The 15,355-nt window shown below is 43.8% G+C and overlaps 1 protein-coding gene across 3 annotated transcripts in view; it reads left to right on the top strand.

Annotated features, from left to right (window-relative positions):
* Window positions 1–487: 487 nt before the first annotated feature.
* Window positions 488–15,355, top strand: part of LOC138765228 (acidic mammalian chitinase-like) — a 37,447-nt gene continuing 22,579 nt past the window's right edge. Inside the window, exons 1-3 of one of the 3 annotated variants that reach the window (XM_069942207.1) lie at window positions 488–592; window positions 745–842; window positions 7,920–8,020. The gene's annotated coding sequence lies outside the window, so the exon portion shown is untranslated. The remainder of the gene's footprint in view (window positions 593–744; window positions 843–7,919; window positions 8,021–15,355) is intronic. The other 2 variants (XM_069942205.1, XM_069942206.1) reach the window with 2 other exon arrangements.

Genomic DNA, 15,355 nt, shown 5'->3' with positions numbered 1-15,355 from the left:
GTAGTAAGGTGTGTTTGTGAGAGAGAGGGAGAGGCTGGCATACTGGACAAAAATTGATATGTCCTGTCAAGAACTAGGCTGAAGAAGGCTGGCTGAGGAGGTAGTTAGAATCGTTGGGGACCAAAGCACAAGACAGGACACTCTGGTCAAAAGTAAACTCCACTTCTAGCCCAGGGTCTGTCTTGCAGGTAAACACCCAGACCCTGTTCCCATGTAATGGCTCCCTGCCTTTCCTCCCCTCTCAGACCTCACCACCCTTTGGGTGATAAGAGACACCCATCATCTCCCTCAAAACCAGCGCACCTTAAAAGTGCCCTGACGTATGTGGTCATTCTCTCCTAACTCTGGGACAGTGGGCAGTTGGTGTTTGCTAACCATCTCCATGCTGATAATAGAGGGAGAGTGTGAGGGTGTAGCCATGTGTGTGTAACTGGGCATTGGTGCAGGATGTGGTGTAGTCAGCTGAGATATATTGCTTAAACGATTTTGTTATTGCACACTTCGTTGGTCCTTGGAGAATTTGCAGTTGTTGATTCATCTGCACTCTCCTTGCCCCATCTTTGCTGGCTTACTACGTTACCTTCCAGCACAGGTAACATCTCTTTCCTTTGAAGAAGGGCTCAGGCCCGAAACGTTATTTATATATCTTTATCTCCTGTGGTCGCTGCGAGATTTGCTGATATTTTCCAGCATTTTACTACAATCACAGTGTCTCCAGACTTTCGTGTTCCACCTCTTTCTCAGGATTTTGAAATCAACAGCAGTCTAAGAGGGAGCCTGGTCCCACAAGGAGATCAGCAGAACTCCCCATCGGGGATTGCCTTGGACTGGAGGAGGACAAGGTGAGAACTGCTAATTCTCTCCACTGCAGGATATTAGCTGATAGCCATCCAGTAGTTCCATGATCACAGACATTGAAACGGACTTCTTTTAACTCTGCATTTATTTATTTAACAGAATTTAAATTCCCAAATTGCTGTGTGGCAAGATTTGAACTTGCACCTTTGGAAAAGTAAATTATGTAGAAGACACAGAGAGTTTGCAGAGAGATACCGATAGGTTAAATGCATGGGCATGGATCTGGTAGGTTAGAACACAGTGTTGGAAAGAAAAACAGTTGATGCGTCTTTAAAGAAGTGCTGAAAAATTGCAGTGGACTATTGTGCAGAGACCTGGATAAAATACAAAAGATTAGTTTGCAGGTGCAAAGGGTAATCAAGAAGGCAAATTGCTGGAGAAATCAAATCTAATTCTCTTGCATCTGTACAGGGTACTGGTGAGGCTGCACCTGAAGATCTGCATGCAATTCTGTTCTCCTTACTTGAGAAAGGGCAGACTGGCTTTGGAGGTGGTGCAGAGGAGGTTCATCAGGTTGATTCTCAAAATGAGGGGGTAGCCTTTGAGGAGAGAGAGTGTAGTCCACAAATGGGTTCAGAAGGATGAGTGGGATTTTCTAGAGACGTATATAATTGTGAAAGAAATAGTTAAGATAGAAACAGGGAGGTTATTTCCAATGGCAGGTGAGACTGGAACCTAGTTTCAAGATTCAGAGGAGTAGATTTAAGGCATATACAGTACAACTCCGATTATCTGAAATTGGATGATCCAAAATCCTCAGTTATCGAAATTTTTTGGACCTGGAAGTGACGTCTGTTCGGCTCTGAAATTTTTTTTGGATAATTGAGTATTTCAGAAAAATCTCATTTATCTGAACAATTTTGAAGCCAAAACATCGTCAATTTTTCTCCAGCAAATTTTGGATAAATGAGGATATCTGAAGCAATCAGAAATCCTCAGTTATCTGAATTTTTTCAGAGCTGAACTGACATCACAGGTTTGGAATTTTGGAAAAACCTGAGTAGAATTTCAAGTTTTTGGTGTTAGATTTATCTTATTTTGTTCAGGTTGTTCTTTTTTTGGGTGAGAATTAAATATTACTGCTTTAAAAGCCTTCCCTCGAAATAAGCCCTGTCCCAACCATTTCGGATAATTGGAGTTGTATTGTTTAAGGAGGATTATGGAATAAGTTAATAAAATTATGATAAAATATATCTTAAAAGGGTAAGATTGTGAGGTTTAGTTATCAGGTCACATTTCACAAACAAACATATCATTTACCATGCAAGAGCTATGCAAGAGTAGACTTCGTGTCTGCAGTTGACTTTGCAGAGACAATGGGAAGTGCTTGTGAGAGTTTCACAATGAACCAGCATGTTTGAACAGTATCCAGGCTCAAGAACTGAGAAATCTTTTTGCTAATAAATTGGAGTCAGAGTTTTAAATTTCTTGTTGAAGTTTGTTGTCCTAAGATGGGCCACGTGGTTTTGCAAACAGAGAGAAAACATCCATTGTTTGGGAGAGTATTCTGCAGCAGTTTTTGGTGAAGGCTGCAAGTTGGCAGACCTGCTGCATAATCCTATTTCAAGATGGGTTTGAGTTCTGAGTTCAGCCTGTTCTAAACCTCTGCAGCCAATTGCAGAGGTTGTGGCTGGTTATTGTGTTTCTCCTGGAATAGGGGAAAAAGAAGTACTCCTTGTGGTAACCTGGAAGAAGAGGTTTTCTTTTAGAAAGACCAAAGAGGGGGCAAGTTTCTTCAGTAAGACACCTCAGTGGCTGATTGAAGGAGACCAGTTTGTGTGTCCAACAAACAATGAATATCTGAAACCAACAAAGACTGTCCTGAGTGGCAACATCTTCAGTCAAAGCACCAGAGCCCTATGAATATAATAACGACTTAATTCTGTGCACAATGTGGAAATTGCCTGATACCAGTAAACTTCGAGAAATGAAAAGTGAATGACTAGACAGTGTAAAAGAATTTTCCTGAAGACATACACATTACATACATGTGCGCTGAGAATTAAAAGGGGTTAAGTTAATAGTAATAAGTTAAGTATTGATCTTATTATTATGTTTCAAGAAAATAAACCAGTTTTGTTTAAGTAGCCATTGCCTTGGTGAATTTCTGTTCCTGCTGGTTTTTGAGTCCTTTGGGCTCATGACATGAGGAGGAATGAATCTGTGCTATTCTCTGTCCAAGGAAGCAGTTGAGGCTGCCTCATTTTTAAATAGTTGAGACATAGACGGATGGATTTTTGAAGAATAGGGGAATTAAGGGTTATAGGAAACCCATAAGAGGCGGAAAGTCTGCGTTCAATCAGCCATGATCTTACTGAGTGGCGGAGCTGGCTTGACGGGCTGGATGGCCAACTTTCGCTTCTGTTTCTTATAGTCATATCTGCTGGTGCAGAACCTTGGCCACTATCACTTTCGGGAATCAGAGGGTGCAGGTTCAAGGTGATTGCGAAAGGAACCAGAGACAACACAACCCAGTTCTTCAATCCATACTCCCAGGAAGGGCTGAATCAGATTCAATGGTAACCTTTAGTATAGACATTATAACACTAACAGTGGCATGGGGAAGCAAGCAGAGGAATGGTATCTCTGGTGCTGAATCACAATGTGGGCTAGTGTGATTCAAATTAGACCCAAAAGACGTAAAAATGGGATCTTGGGGAGGTTATTGATTCACTTGGTCAGATTAGCAATTGCAGTTCATGTTGATGAAATCGGCCTCAGTGTTCTTTGCTTGATCTTGATAAACATTCCACTTCATGAATCAAACCACAATATTCCATTTACTAAGGAGAACACCAAGCCTGATATGAACAAAGCAAACATTCTGCTGGTACCTGCTGCTTTACTCATTGAAGGTTCTGAAATCTTGATACAATACAGCTAATCTCGTTTTAAGTAACATTCGCAGTTGACTGTCAGTGGAGGGGCGGGGTAGAGGAGTGCTAAATGGGCCACGTGGCAGAGGGTCAACCCTGACACTCACACTATGCTGCCTTTTGTCTCAGGGTAACTCTCTAACATACGAGACAGATTTTCCCCAATGAGGTGTCTGGATGTAATGGTAGACCAGATTAGGGAGAGTACCACCTGATTCTGATCTTCCGAAGTTCCTGGAACCTCAGGGGAGGTATTGTGATGAGTCCTTAACTATGAACTCAGTGACTCATTTAAGGACTCTTTCTTGTGCACTTTATTGATTAAAAAAAAATTCTCTCTGCATTGCACAGTCAGTTTGTTTACATTCGTTATCGGTTTACAGTTTTTTATTTGTTTACATATATCCATTGTGTACAGTTTTATTTTGCTCTACCAATAAGTGGTAACTCTGCGTCACCCATAGGAAAAAGAATCTCAGGGTTGTATGTGATATCGTTTATGTTCTCTGATAATAAAGCTGAAATCAGAGTGAACTTACCCTGGCTGCACCTTAAGCTGCAGATTCAAAGGTAGCTTAGGCCTTAAGATCTGTGTCCTTGGTTTCAACCCCAGTGTTAGGTATTCCACAACAGCCTTGGAGGTCAGTGGAGGAGGGAGGGGTTGTATTTGTGGGGCGGGAAAGGGGGGGGGATGTGTTGTGTTGCATAACAGGCACAGAATTGGCAGGCTCATGTGATATTCTACGTGAAGCCTTCTTCTGGAAACAATTATGAAATATCGTGGTGTTGGTTTATATAGGTAGGCACAGAGTTCAAAGTTCAAATTTGTTGTCAGTTACAAGCCACTTTCAGGTGTTCTGATAGAAGATTAGGCACCTGCAGGCATGGCTAGAGGAGTTCATCTGGCACGTTTAGGTGGCCACGGAATGGAGGGATTTCTGACACCTAAACGTGCCAGCTGACTGCTAGCTGTTTAGCAGTGATAGCCAGCTACTCTGAACAGATGCCTAGTCCCGCCCACGCTGACCTCACATCATAGTAGCGCGTCAAGGCATGACTGACAAACAACTCAGGCATGACTTGACTCCTGCTGCCGGTCTCCCCCCCTCGCCCACCCAACATCCGCTGCTGGTCTCCACCCCCACCCTCGCTCGCCCGACTCCCACTGCTGCTGCCAGTTTCCCCCCCACCCGAGGGTGGGTGTGGAGAAAGGCAGCGGGAGTCGTGCAGGCAAAGGGTTGGGGAAGACCGGCAGTGGGAGTCGTGTGGGAGAGGGTACAAAATAAAATTTGAAGAAGTCTGCTTTAGTCTGGCTTCCTTGTCCATGGAGTCGATGGCTGACGATGTCACCGCGACTTCATCAGCCCACCCCCTGGCAGCCTGCCACTTTCAGCTGCCACAATCGATAAGTTATACCTCTCGGAGAGGGGTTAGGTAAGTAACCCTCCTGGCTGGCTTTTCCGGTTTCAGATGGCCACCTGACAGCTGCACACCTGAAAACGGTTATAGACATGGCATCACCTACAACCCTGAGATTCTTTTTTACGGGCCTGGTAGAATTTTTACTTATCTGTAGTGTAAACCGTACTCTAGAAGAAATATGTAAACAGAGAGAAATGTAAACAAAGAAGGACATGTAAATATACTGTCCATGCAAATACAGAAAAATTAAATATTAATGAATAAAGTACACAAAAATGAGTCCCTGATTGAGTTTGTTGTTGAGGAGTCTGATGGGGGAGGGGTAGCAGCTGTTCCTGAACCTGGTGGTGTGAGTCTTGTGGCACCTACACCTCTTTCCTGATGGCAGCAGCGAGAACAGAGCGTGTGCTGGGTGGGGTGGATCCTTGATGATTGCTCTCCGACAGCAGCGTTCCCCGTAGATGTTCTCGATGGTGGGAGAGTTTTGCCTGTGATGTCCTGGGCTGTGCCCACTACCTTTTGGCTTTACGCTCAGGGGTATTGGTATCCCCCATATCAGGCTGGTCAGCACACTTTCCACCACACCTCTAGATATTTGCAAAGTTTTCCAATGTCATATCAAACCTCTTCAAATTCTTGAGAAAGTAGAGACAGTGATGTGCTTTCTTCACGATAATATTAGCGTGTTGGGTCCAGGAAAGATCCCTCCGAGATAGTGACTCCCAGGATTTTAAATTTGCTCACCCTCTCCACCTCTGATCCCCAATGATCACTGGATCGTACTCTTCTGGATTCCCTCCACCCCACCCCCAGAAGCAGGACTGACCCACCAGAGAATTTCAGGAAGAAGGTGGAAGTAAGTGATCGTTCCTTCCTCATCCAACAATGATCTGAGAAGATGACCTTCAGCTCAGGCCTTGGGTGCACTGATGTCATGGTTAAGTTACTGATTTAGCAACAATTCTACACCATTGATCTAGAGATGACCCAATCCCACCATCGTTGGGGAGTTTCATATATCCGATTTCCCATTGCAAAGGGGACCATTTACTTATCTAGCTCTTACTAGCACCTGGAGAAGCCCCTCTTTTATTTCCGTGATTTATTTTGTCTCCTGTTCCCATCAACTCCTCCCAGAATCTATGGTTCACTTGTACTTATGGGAGCTTACAGCAAATAGAACTACCAGCCTGCACGTCTCTGAGATGTGGGGGAAAACCACAGCACCCAGGGGAAACCCACACAGTCACAGGGAAAACATGCAAACTCCACACAGACAGTGCCTGAGGTCAGGATCAAACCTGGGTCACTGGAGCTGTGAGGCAAAGGTTCCTTTTATTGTCATGTAACATGTAACATGTATGACATACCTCAACTTTTGTCTGCCATACAAACAAACAAAGCATTGCCGTGAGCCCCTAACAATAGGAGAAAGAGAAGCAGAAGGGAGTCCCTTCAGAGCCACTGAGTGTCTGTGGATTCACCTTCTGCAGCCGCACAGACTCTTGTTCGATCCATCGGCCGCCCGAGTTCCAGAAACAAACCCCCAACGTGGTCAGAAAGTCTTCAACGCCCGAGGCCCTTTGGGTGCCCTAATTGCTCTCGAATCCCAGGTCCAATACCTGGTTCTCGTGAGCCAATGTCCAGCAGCCTGCAGCCCGTGTGGATGCCCCAACCACAAATCTCCAGCAGCCTATGGCCCGTGTGGATTCTTCAGCTGCTTGAGCCCCTCACTGATCTGCTACAGAGTGTAAGGTAAAACATCATGAGATGGGAATGTGTAGGGAGTTACCCTGTACAGGGCAGTAACAAGAAGGGGAGGTGTCCTTGTACTCCTGTTAGGTAAAACATCATGAGATGGGACCGGAGAAGGAGTCACCCAGTACTAAGGAGTAACAGAATGCATCCTTGTACTTACAAGATAAGAGAGACATTGATGGATTGAGAGGCAGGAAGCTAGCAGGGAAAGGATAGCAACAGTTTTAGTCATTGGACAAGTAATGATATGATGATGTTCTAAGCATGTATCCAAGGGTATAAAAAATCACCATTTTGCTGATAACGGCAGAATGCATTCTCCGACTAACTTTGTTAGTCGGAAGTGTTACAATCCGGTAATAAAGAACAAAGAACCCTGATTTCGACTCAGTCTGGTGTTTGTCTCACTCATTCATGAACAAAGCAGACCTAACAATTTGGTGACCCCGACGTGATGGGTGAGTGAACACTGGACGACGGTTTCTGTTTTTTCTGACAATCATCTCAGCCGGCTGATAAAAAGGTCCAGAGAAGCCTGTTTTAACAAAATTCTCTTTTTTTTAAAAAAATCTTTATGATTGTCAGTAAGAACTGGAGATCGGACAAATTAGACGACCACAATTGAAGGTCGCATGCCAGGATTGTAACACGTAAGTGATTACAGACAAGATAAAAGTCCTTAAGGTGTTTGAATGACATTTATTAAGTGCTTCGCAAGAAACTACTAGAGTTTAAAAGTCTTTATTGTGTCGTTGCAAAGTCCAATAGAGTGAGAAGGTGGTCTATAAACAATTGAGGACCTGAGTTTTCTGCCCTAAACTGGTTATTAAGAGGAGAAATCTCCCACGTGAAGGTTGGGCTTTGAAAGAAAACAAAGGTTCAGGCTTATTGGCCTCAATTGTATCTGAGAGACTGACTTATAAATGTCCGGTAGGTATGATAATGTCTGTACACTTGAGAAGTTAAGAATTTATTTCCCCAATTCGCCGTGGTGGAATACCACAGCAGACACTAGAGACCTTGAGACAACAAAAAAAGTACTCAGGGACGCCTGCCTGGTGAACAAGAACGACGACAGAAGGCTGCGACAGCTGTGTCCGGATCAGGTAGGAGATATTAATGAAAAAGTTGACAAACTCCTAAGAGTCACCCAGTTTATTCGAAATACTTTTGATAAGTTAAATGAGGGTATTCCCAACATCACCAAGGAGATAAAGTTACGTAAATTCATAGATTGGTACAGGGAAACAGGACAAAAGTATAGCCCAAATATTTGGTTTTCTAGTTGTAATTTAACTTTCAGACCCCTTTGGGAAAACAGAGAGTGGAAAACGAGCAATCAGAGTATACAGGACAGTCTGAAGTCAATTGGAGGACAAGACTTCGAGACTGTTCTTTTAAAAGATATTAGTCATCCAGCTTGCAAGGGGACATTTTTAAAAGCAATTTTCGTTGACATAGATCCCCTAAACAGACAAAAACCTAAATTAAAACAGGCATTAGAAAGCGGTCCCGCAGCTATGGCTGTACAGTTGCCTGCTAAGACTTTTGACCAAGTTATTAAGGAAATTAATCAGGAATTAGAGGAGCGAAATACCAGTAATGCGGCATTGGAAAAACAAAAAATGCTCCGAAAATGTGTAGACCGCTGGAGGAAGAGGGGTTGGTTACCCGGGGGCACTGAGATGTTCCTGACAGGTGAGAGAAAAAAAAAAATTTTAAAACGTAGTGTCTTAGATAAGCTGGAAGAAACAAAACACAGAAGGGAAAGGAAAAGTGCCTGTTTCCAGTTTCCAGCCACGAAGTGTCCGGGTTTGCTCTCTCCCTCCCTCCTTTCACCCTCCCCCCTCTCTCTTCTCTCCCCCTCTCTCTCTTCTCCCCCCCCTCCTCTCTCACCCACTCCCCCTCCCAATCCCAATCTGTGGCGGTGCTGCCCTGAAATCCCCAGGTTGGGCAGGGCAGAGAAATACAATTTGGTTTTAATTTTGTGCCCACAATTCCAGCTCCGCATCAAATGGGATCCTGTTTTATCCTCTCTCCCTCCCTTTTTCCCGCACCCCCACCATTGCGGGATCAGGGCAGACATTGTGGGCTGACGTGTAGCTCACTCGAGGTGGGAGGGAAGGAAGGAGTGATAGTTCCCAGTGGTGGGAGACCCAATCTGATCCAGACCAGTGATCACAGGATGAGAACCTTTTAAAACCTTTGAAACGAAAGTGTTAATCTGAAGACTTTTCTCCCAGTGGGGCCAGTGCAAGGCATTTTCTCTCTCTATCTCTTGTGCTCTGTGTATCTGCCTCTCTATCTCTTTCTCTCGCTATGCTCTCTCTCTCTCTCTCTCTCTCTCTCTGGCACCCCAGATGGGACACTGGAGTCACGTCCCTTATATTCAGATATTGAGACACTGGGGTGTGACAAGAACCACGGGAATAGGGACACATCAGACGAGGTACAGGCCCCTTTAATAAAAATAGAAGGGGGAGTAATAGATGTAGAGACCCCTCTGGAGTCCAAGAAAATAGAAAAGGAGTTAGAGATACAGAAATGGAACATGAAAAAGGTTCAGGATAACATTAAAAACTTAAACAGAGATATTAATGTGCTGGGGCAGATCAGTGAGGATCAAAAAGAATTAATGGTAGGTGTATTTAAGGAAGTGGAAAAGATAACTACAACACTGTCAGGAGAAATTAAAGCTGAAGGAATGGTAATAGGAGTAAAGGACGAAAAGTGTAGTACAGATGAGGAAACGAGATACGATCCACCATGGGAGGAAAGTAAAAGGAAAAGACTCGGGAGGGAGAAAAATAGACATGCCTACCTGGACATAGTTAGAACAAAAGAGAAAGATGTGAAACAACTAAACTATGGCCGAAAAGATTATCTTAGAGATGAACGTGACCAATATACCTTTGACCCTGAGACATTGGAAGCTGATAGGGACAGTGACAGTGACGAAGAAGAGTCAGAACAAGGTGGGATAAATAAATGCATGCCAAGAGTAAAGAAGGAGCAGAAATCCCCAAAATTGAGATATCAATGCCCATTACTGATCACGGGACGGGGAACTCAAAAATATGTACCCTGGTCACAAATGGACTTAGAGAGTTTAATGAAAAAACTACCTCCGTTGAGTAATGGGGCTAGTCCATGGATTTCTTGTTTTGAGCGAGAAACCTGCCAAGAACAATTAGCACTCGCAGATGTCAGAACTATCATGATAAAATTAAAGGCAGAAGGGGCCCTGAAGCAAATAGAGAGAATTGTAAGAAGCAGTAAATTGGGGGATGAAATAGAATTTAACCCACTTCGGAATAAATTTTGGGAAGCACTTAGAGAAACATTTCCTACACCCTATAGTTTGGATGCCTTGGTAACCCTTCAACTAAAGGAAGGAGAGACTGCACACGAGTATTTCACTCGAGCATGGGACTTATGGGAAACAGGGACTGGAGAAAGACCCGACCACAGCCCCTTAGGAAGGGCTCACTTTCGTAATGGGATAATAAACGGACTACCTGCTACGGTTCAAGCAAAATTAAGGGACATTGTGGGAGTAGAGACAATGTCAGAGGATTTGTGGAAAAGACACCTGACACATGCAATCAAACGACATCGTCAATCAGAGCATGCTAAGTCAGAAAGTGCGTCCCAGAAGGAGGTGGACAAAACAACCGATAAATTGGTGAGAGCCATAGAACATATAGGGGTTAAATTAGCGGCCCAACAGATAGTCCCACAGGTCATGGGGCCAGTGATAAATCCGGGACCCCAAGTAAGAAATGGTTGGGAAAGACAGCTAGGTACAATGTATAGAGGGGAACATGCAGTATGCTGGTACTGCCAAAATCCTGGACACTACCAGCGGAACTGTCCGGAGGCTGGGAGAGCAAGGGGAAAAAGATTACCCTCTATGAGAGGCTATCGGGGAAGAGGAGGAAACTTAAGAGGACAAGCAAGGGGTAGGGGTGGACATATTGATGGGCCCCAGAGAATCGGGGGGTGGCAGAGTGATCAACAAGTCCAGGCACCTCAGTGTAATGACTATATTGAGGAAGGTGCTGAATTTGATTATTGAAGGTGCCCAGGAGAATCAAAAATCACGCCTCCCTGGGAGCCACCAAAAATTTGGGGGACGGTAAATGGAGAAAAAATTGAATTTATGGTTGACACAGGGGCAGCAGTTACGACAGTGATTAAAAAACCCCCAGGGAGCACATTTTCGGGCAAAACATTATCTACAATAGGATTCTCCGGGATAAGGGAAACACAGCCCTATACAGATAACATCGACATGACATTTGGACGACAAAGGGTTAAAACGCCTGTCCTGGTTGTGCCAAGTTGCCCCATTAATTTATTAGCAAGGGACATTCTTACCAAACTAGGAATAACCATACAATGTTCTGAGAAGGGCCTTCGGTTAACATACCCAGGGGATACAATAAGAAGGGGAGGACAGTTTATAGTAATGACCCCATCTAACGCTTCAGAAGTATTTTCTGGAGTCGGCTACTGTATGATGAACCAGGCCCAGGGCTGATTAAACAGTTTTTTGAGTGGAGGGCCAGTATTCCTCGGTATGGGGATTACCATTATCCACTAGATCCTATGCATGTTACATTAAACTACACCATCCACCCGGACCAGGAATATGAGGAGAGGTGGGACTCTCTAAAAGAAGGGAAGACAGAAACGATACATTGTCCATTTATCTTTGTAGGTAAGGAGGGAATAGCTGCTATGGTTGTCATGACAGAAGAACAAATGGAGTGGTTCTGCTTAGGAGTAGAAAGTGTGCCTCATGTGACCTTGGGTATTGCCAAAGATCATCACGCTCGACAGCTGGGTCCGATGGTAAAGGAAGCGATAGGGTGTGAATACAGGCAGACAGAAATCCTGGGATATTCCACCTCGGAGGGAGGAAAATTTGTCAGACTGAATATTGAAGCATGGGACCAGGTAGTGAATGAGAAAGTAGAAAGAGACCGAGCCATAGAAGGAGAAAATATTGATCACAGAGACTCAGACAAATATCTTTCTAATCTGAGTCCACATATATGGACAACGGGGCCCTATGATGTGGGAGTAATAAAAGGAGAGGTATTTCTAGAATTGGCCAACCCCGGGCAGAAACCAATATGGAGAAAACAATACCGCTTGTCGCCCAGTCAGGAGGAGGGTATTAAAGGAACGATAGAAGGGTTAATGGAGTCAGGGGTTTTAAGGGCGGCACCTGACAGTATGTGGTACACGCCCATCATGCCTGTTCCCAAACAGGGTAGAAAAGACTGGAGGATGGTACACGACCTCCGGGAGATTAACTTGGCTACCAAGACCATCGGGAGACCAGTCCCAGACCCATATGTAGCACTTAGGGCTCTGAGTCCGGAGCACGAATACTATACTGTCATTGATCTGGCAAACGCATTCTTCTGCTTGAAATTAGCTGAGGAATGCCAAGACTGGTTCACTTTCACTTACCAAGCACATCGGTACACATACACTAGATTACCTCAGGGTTATAAGGACAGTCCAGGACTGTTCAATCAGGCCCTTAGCGAAATCCTAATGAAATTAAAGCTCCCGGAAGATGTTACACTGATTCAGTATGTAGACGACCTACTATTAGCAGGGAAAACGCCACATGGGTGCCTGACAGGGCAGCCAAACAGGTTACTGGTTATCATGAACATATACAGGGGATGATTTTGAGGTCCCATAACAAAAAAAATGAATCTGAAACTAAGGAGACTTGTAGCAGATTGAATGACTACACAGATGAGTTTTGTGGAGGAAGAGTGCTGTACAACTGGCTCCCCGCTAACTGGGATGGTCGGTGTGCTCTAGTAACCCTTAATGCGCCAGTGCTGATTGTCAAAAGGCAGGAGGGAGACGAGGATTCCCTAGAATTGCGCCACACAGAGAGTTGGCTGTGGAGAAAAAGGAGGAGTGTTGGACTCTTGGGGCCGGGAGGAAGGAACCCTGATGGGGTATGGATTGATGCCATTGGCCAAGCCCGGAATATTCCGGACGAATTTAAATTAGCCGATGAGATTGCAGCTGGGTTTGAAAGCTTTCCTGTTTTTAGTGCAATATTTCCCATCACTGTAAATAAGAATATTAATAGGATCAACCTTATTCACTATAATGTCCAGCGCCTTGCAAATTTGACCAGGGACGTTGTTGAGGCAATACATCAACAACTGTCAGAAACTTCCCTTATGACACTTCAGAATAGGATAGCGATTGATATGGTCCTGGCAGAGAAAGGTGGAGTGTGTGCTATGTTTGGAGATCTATGCTGCACTTCTATCTCTAATAACACAGGGCCAGATGGATCACTCACTAAGGGGTTAACGAAACTTAGGGCATTGGCGAAAGAATTAAAAGCCCAGTCTGGAGTCTCCAATCCTGTTTTATCCTGGTTACAGGGAGTGTTTGGGAGATGGAGCACATTGTTAGGACAACTTTTGCTGGGTTTGTTCATTTCTGTATCAATTTTTATCACTTGTGGCTGTTGTTGTATTCCATGCATTCGAACGCTGGTCACGAGGACCATAGAGAGAGCCTTTGCTGACCGTGATGAACTGCCTCCGAAATATCAAGCTGTGCAGGCTGTGGAGCAAGACTATCTCACATTACAGGAGGCGGAGAAAGTTGCTGAGATCGATCTGGAGTCTGAAGGGGAATGTGATGGGAAGGAGGGATTGTGAATTAGATTGTTACACATATAATTTTAACCTTGCTTGTAACCTAAATATTATAACCTTGATTGTAGAACAAATATTATAACATTGATTGTAACACAAACATTATTAATCAGATTGTAGAACAAGTATTATGAATTAGATTGTAGACCATATGTTAACTTGGGAATTTACTAATGTACGGGGGGTTAGCTAGTTTTTTGCTTGGGGGCAAATGGGATGAAACTTGTAAACGGGCAATGGGATCGGGGTGACGGATGGGGGGTGTACGCAAAGGAGGGTTGGGGGAGCCCTCGCCCACCAGCCGAACTGCCCTGTGAACAGAACCCGTATAGAGCTTGGCAATAATAGGCGAACTAATGTAACGCGGTGGTAGCATAGTCAGGGCGAGATTGTCCTCTAAAGAGGACAAAGGAGGGATTGTAAGGTAAAACATCATGAGATGGGAATGTGTAGGGAGTTACCCTGTACAGGGCAGTAACAAGAAGGGGAGGTGTCCTTGTACTCCTGTTAGGTAAAACATCATGAGATGGGACCGGAGAAGGAGTCACCCAGTACTAAGGAGTAACAGAATGCATCCTTGTACTTACAAGATAAGAGAGACATTGATGGATTGAGAGGCAGGAAGCTAGCAGGGAAAGGATAGCAACAGTTTTAGTCATTGGACAAGTAATGATATGATGATGTTCTAAGCATGTATCCAAGGGTATAAAAAATCACCATTTTGCTGATAACGGCAGAATGCATTCTCCGACTAACATGGTTAGTTGCAAGTGTTACAATCCGGTAATAAAGAACAAAGAACCCTGATTTCGACTCAGCCTGGTGTTTGTCTCACTCATTCATGAACAAAGCAGACCTCAATTTAAATTTTGTTTCTCCATCAAGTTCCAACAATCTTTATCACAGAGCCAGGCTTCAGATTAAAATGAAGATTGTGGTCATTATTAATCTTTAGGATAAAATATATATATCAGTGACATTACTGGATAGGTTTGGACAGGGAAAGGGGCACATTACATCATTTTAAGGCAGATACCGAGGCTCCATCAAGCCTTATCATTGTTCATTTGGAAGTCTGTTTGCTCAAAGAGACAGCTTGACTGCTACTACTAGAGCATTAAGGAGTCTGGTTATAGTTCTCCCTTGAAACCTGGATCAATGATATTTACTCAGAAAGCCATCTGGTCAAACAGAAGACCATTTGCTTGTTGACTCATCTTTCTGAAGAAATTAAACTTCAAACGTGATAAAGATATTTCAAGAAAGCATCTTTAATATTATGAACCTGATCATCTGAGGTCAGAAATTCTTTAACATTCTGTGAGAAAAGAACTCCTTCGTATTTTCCTTGTCAAGGGAGAAATACAGAATCAAAGTGACTTCCAAAAAAAAGGCGACTTTGTCTTTCTTTGTTAAGAGAGAGGAGTGTTACTGGGGCCATTTGTCATGGTAATTTATCCTAAAACCCTTGCTCGGGTTTGTGAAATCATCGTGGAAATCAAAATTCCATAACCTCCATTCAAGAGAGGGAATTGTAAAAAAAAAAGTCAATTGTATGAAGAGATTTTTCTCTGAAAACAACTCTACAAGAATTTGTGAGGTTTGAGAACTCTTGAACAATAATTTAAAGACTCTGAAATTCAACACAAAAGATATCGAAGACTGAACTTTAAATTTGAATCATCTTTTCAGAATTGCGCCTGAACTGTAATGAGTTGGGATCACACA

This window comes from Narcine bancroftii, chromosome 5 (genome assembly GCF_036971445.1).
Source record: "Narcine bancroftii isolate sNarBan1 chromosome 5, sNarBan1.hap1, whole genome shotgun sequence".
Classification (NCBI taxonomy): domain Eukaryota; kingdom Metazoa; phylum Chordata; class Chondrichthyes; order Torpediniformes; family Narcinidae; genus Narcine; species Narcine bancroftii.
This window is presented reverse-complemented; position numbering and strand designations above follow the sequence as displayed.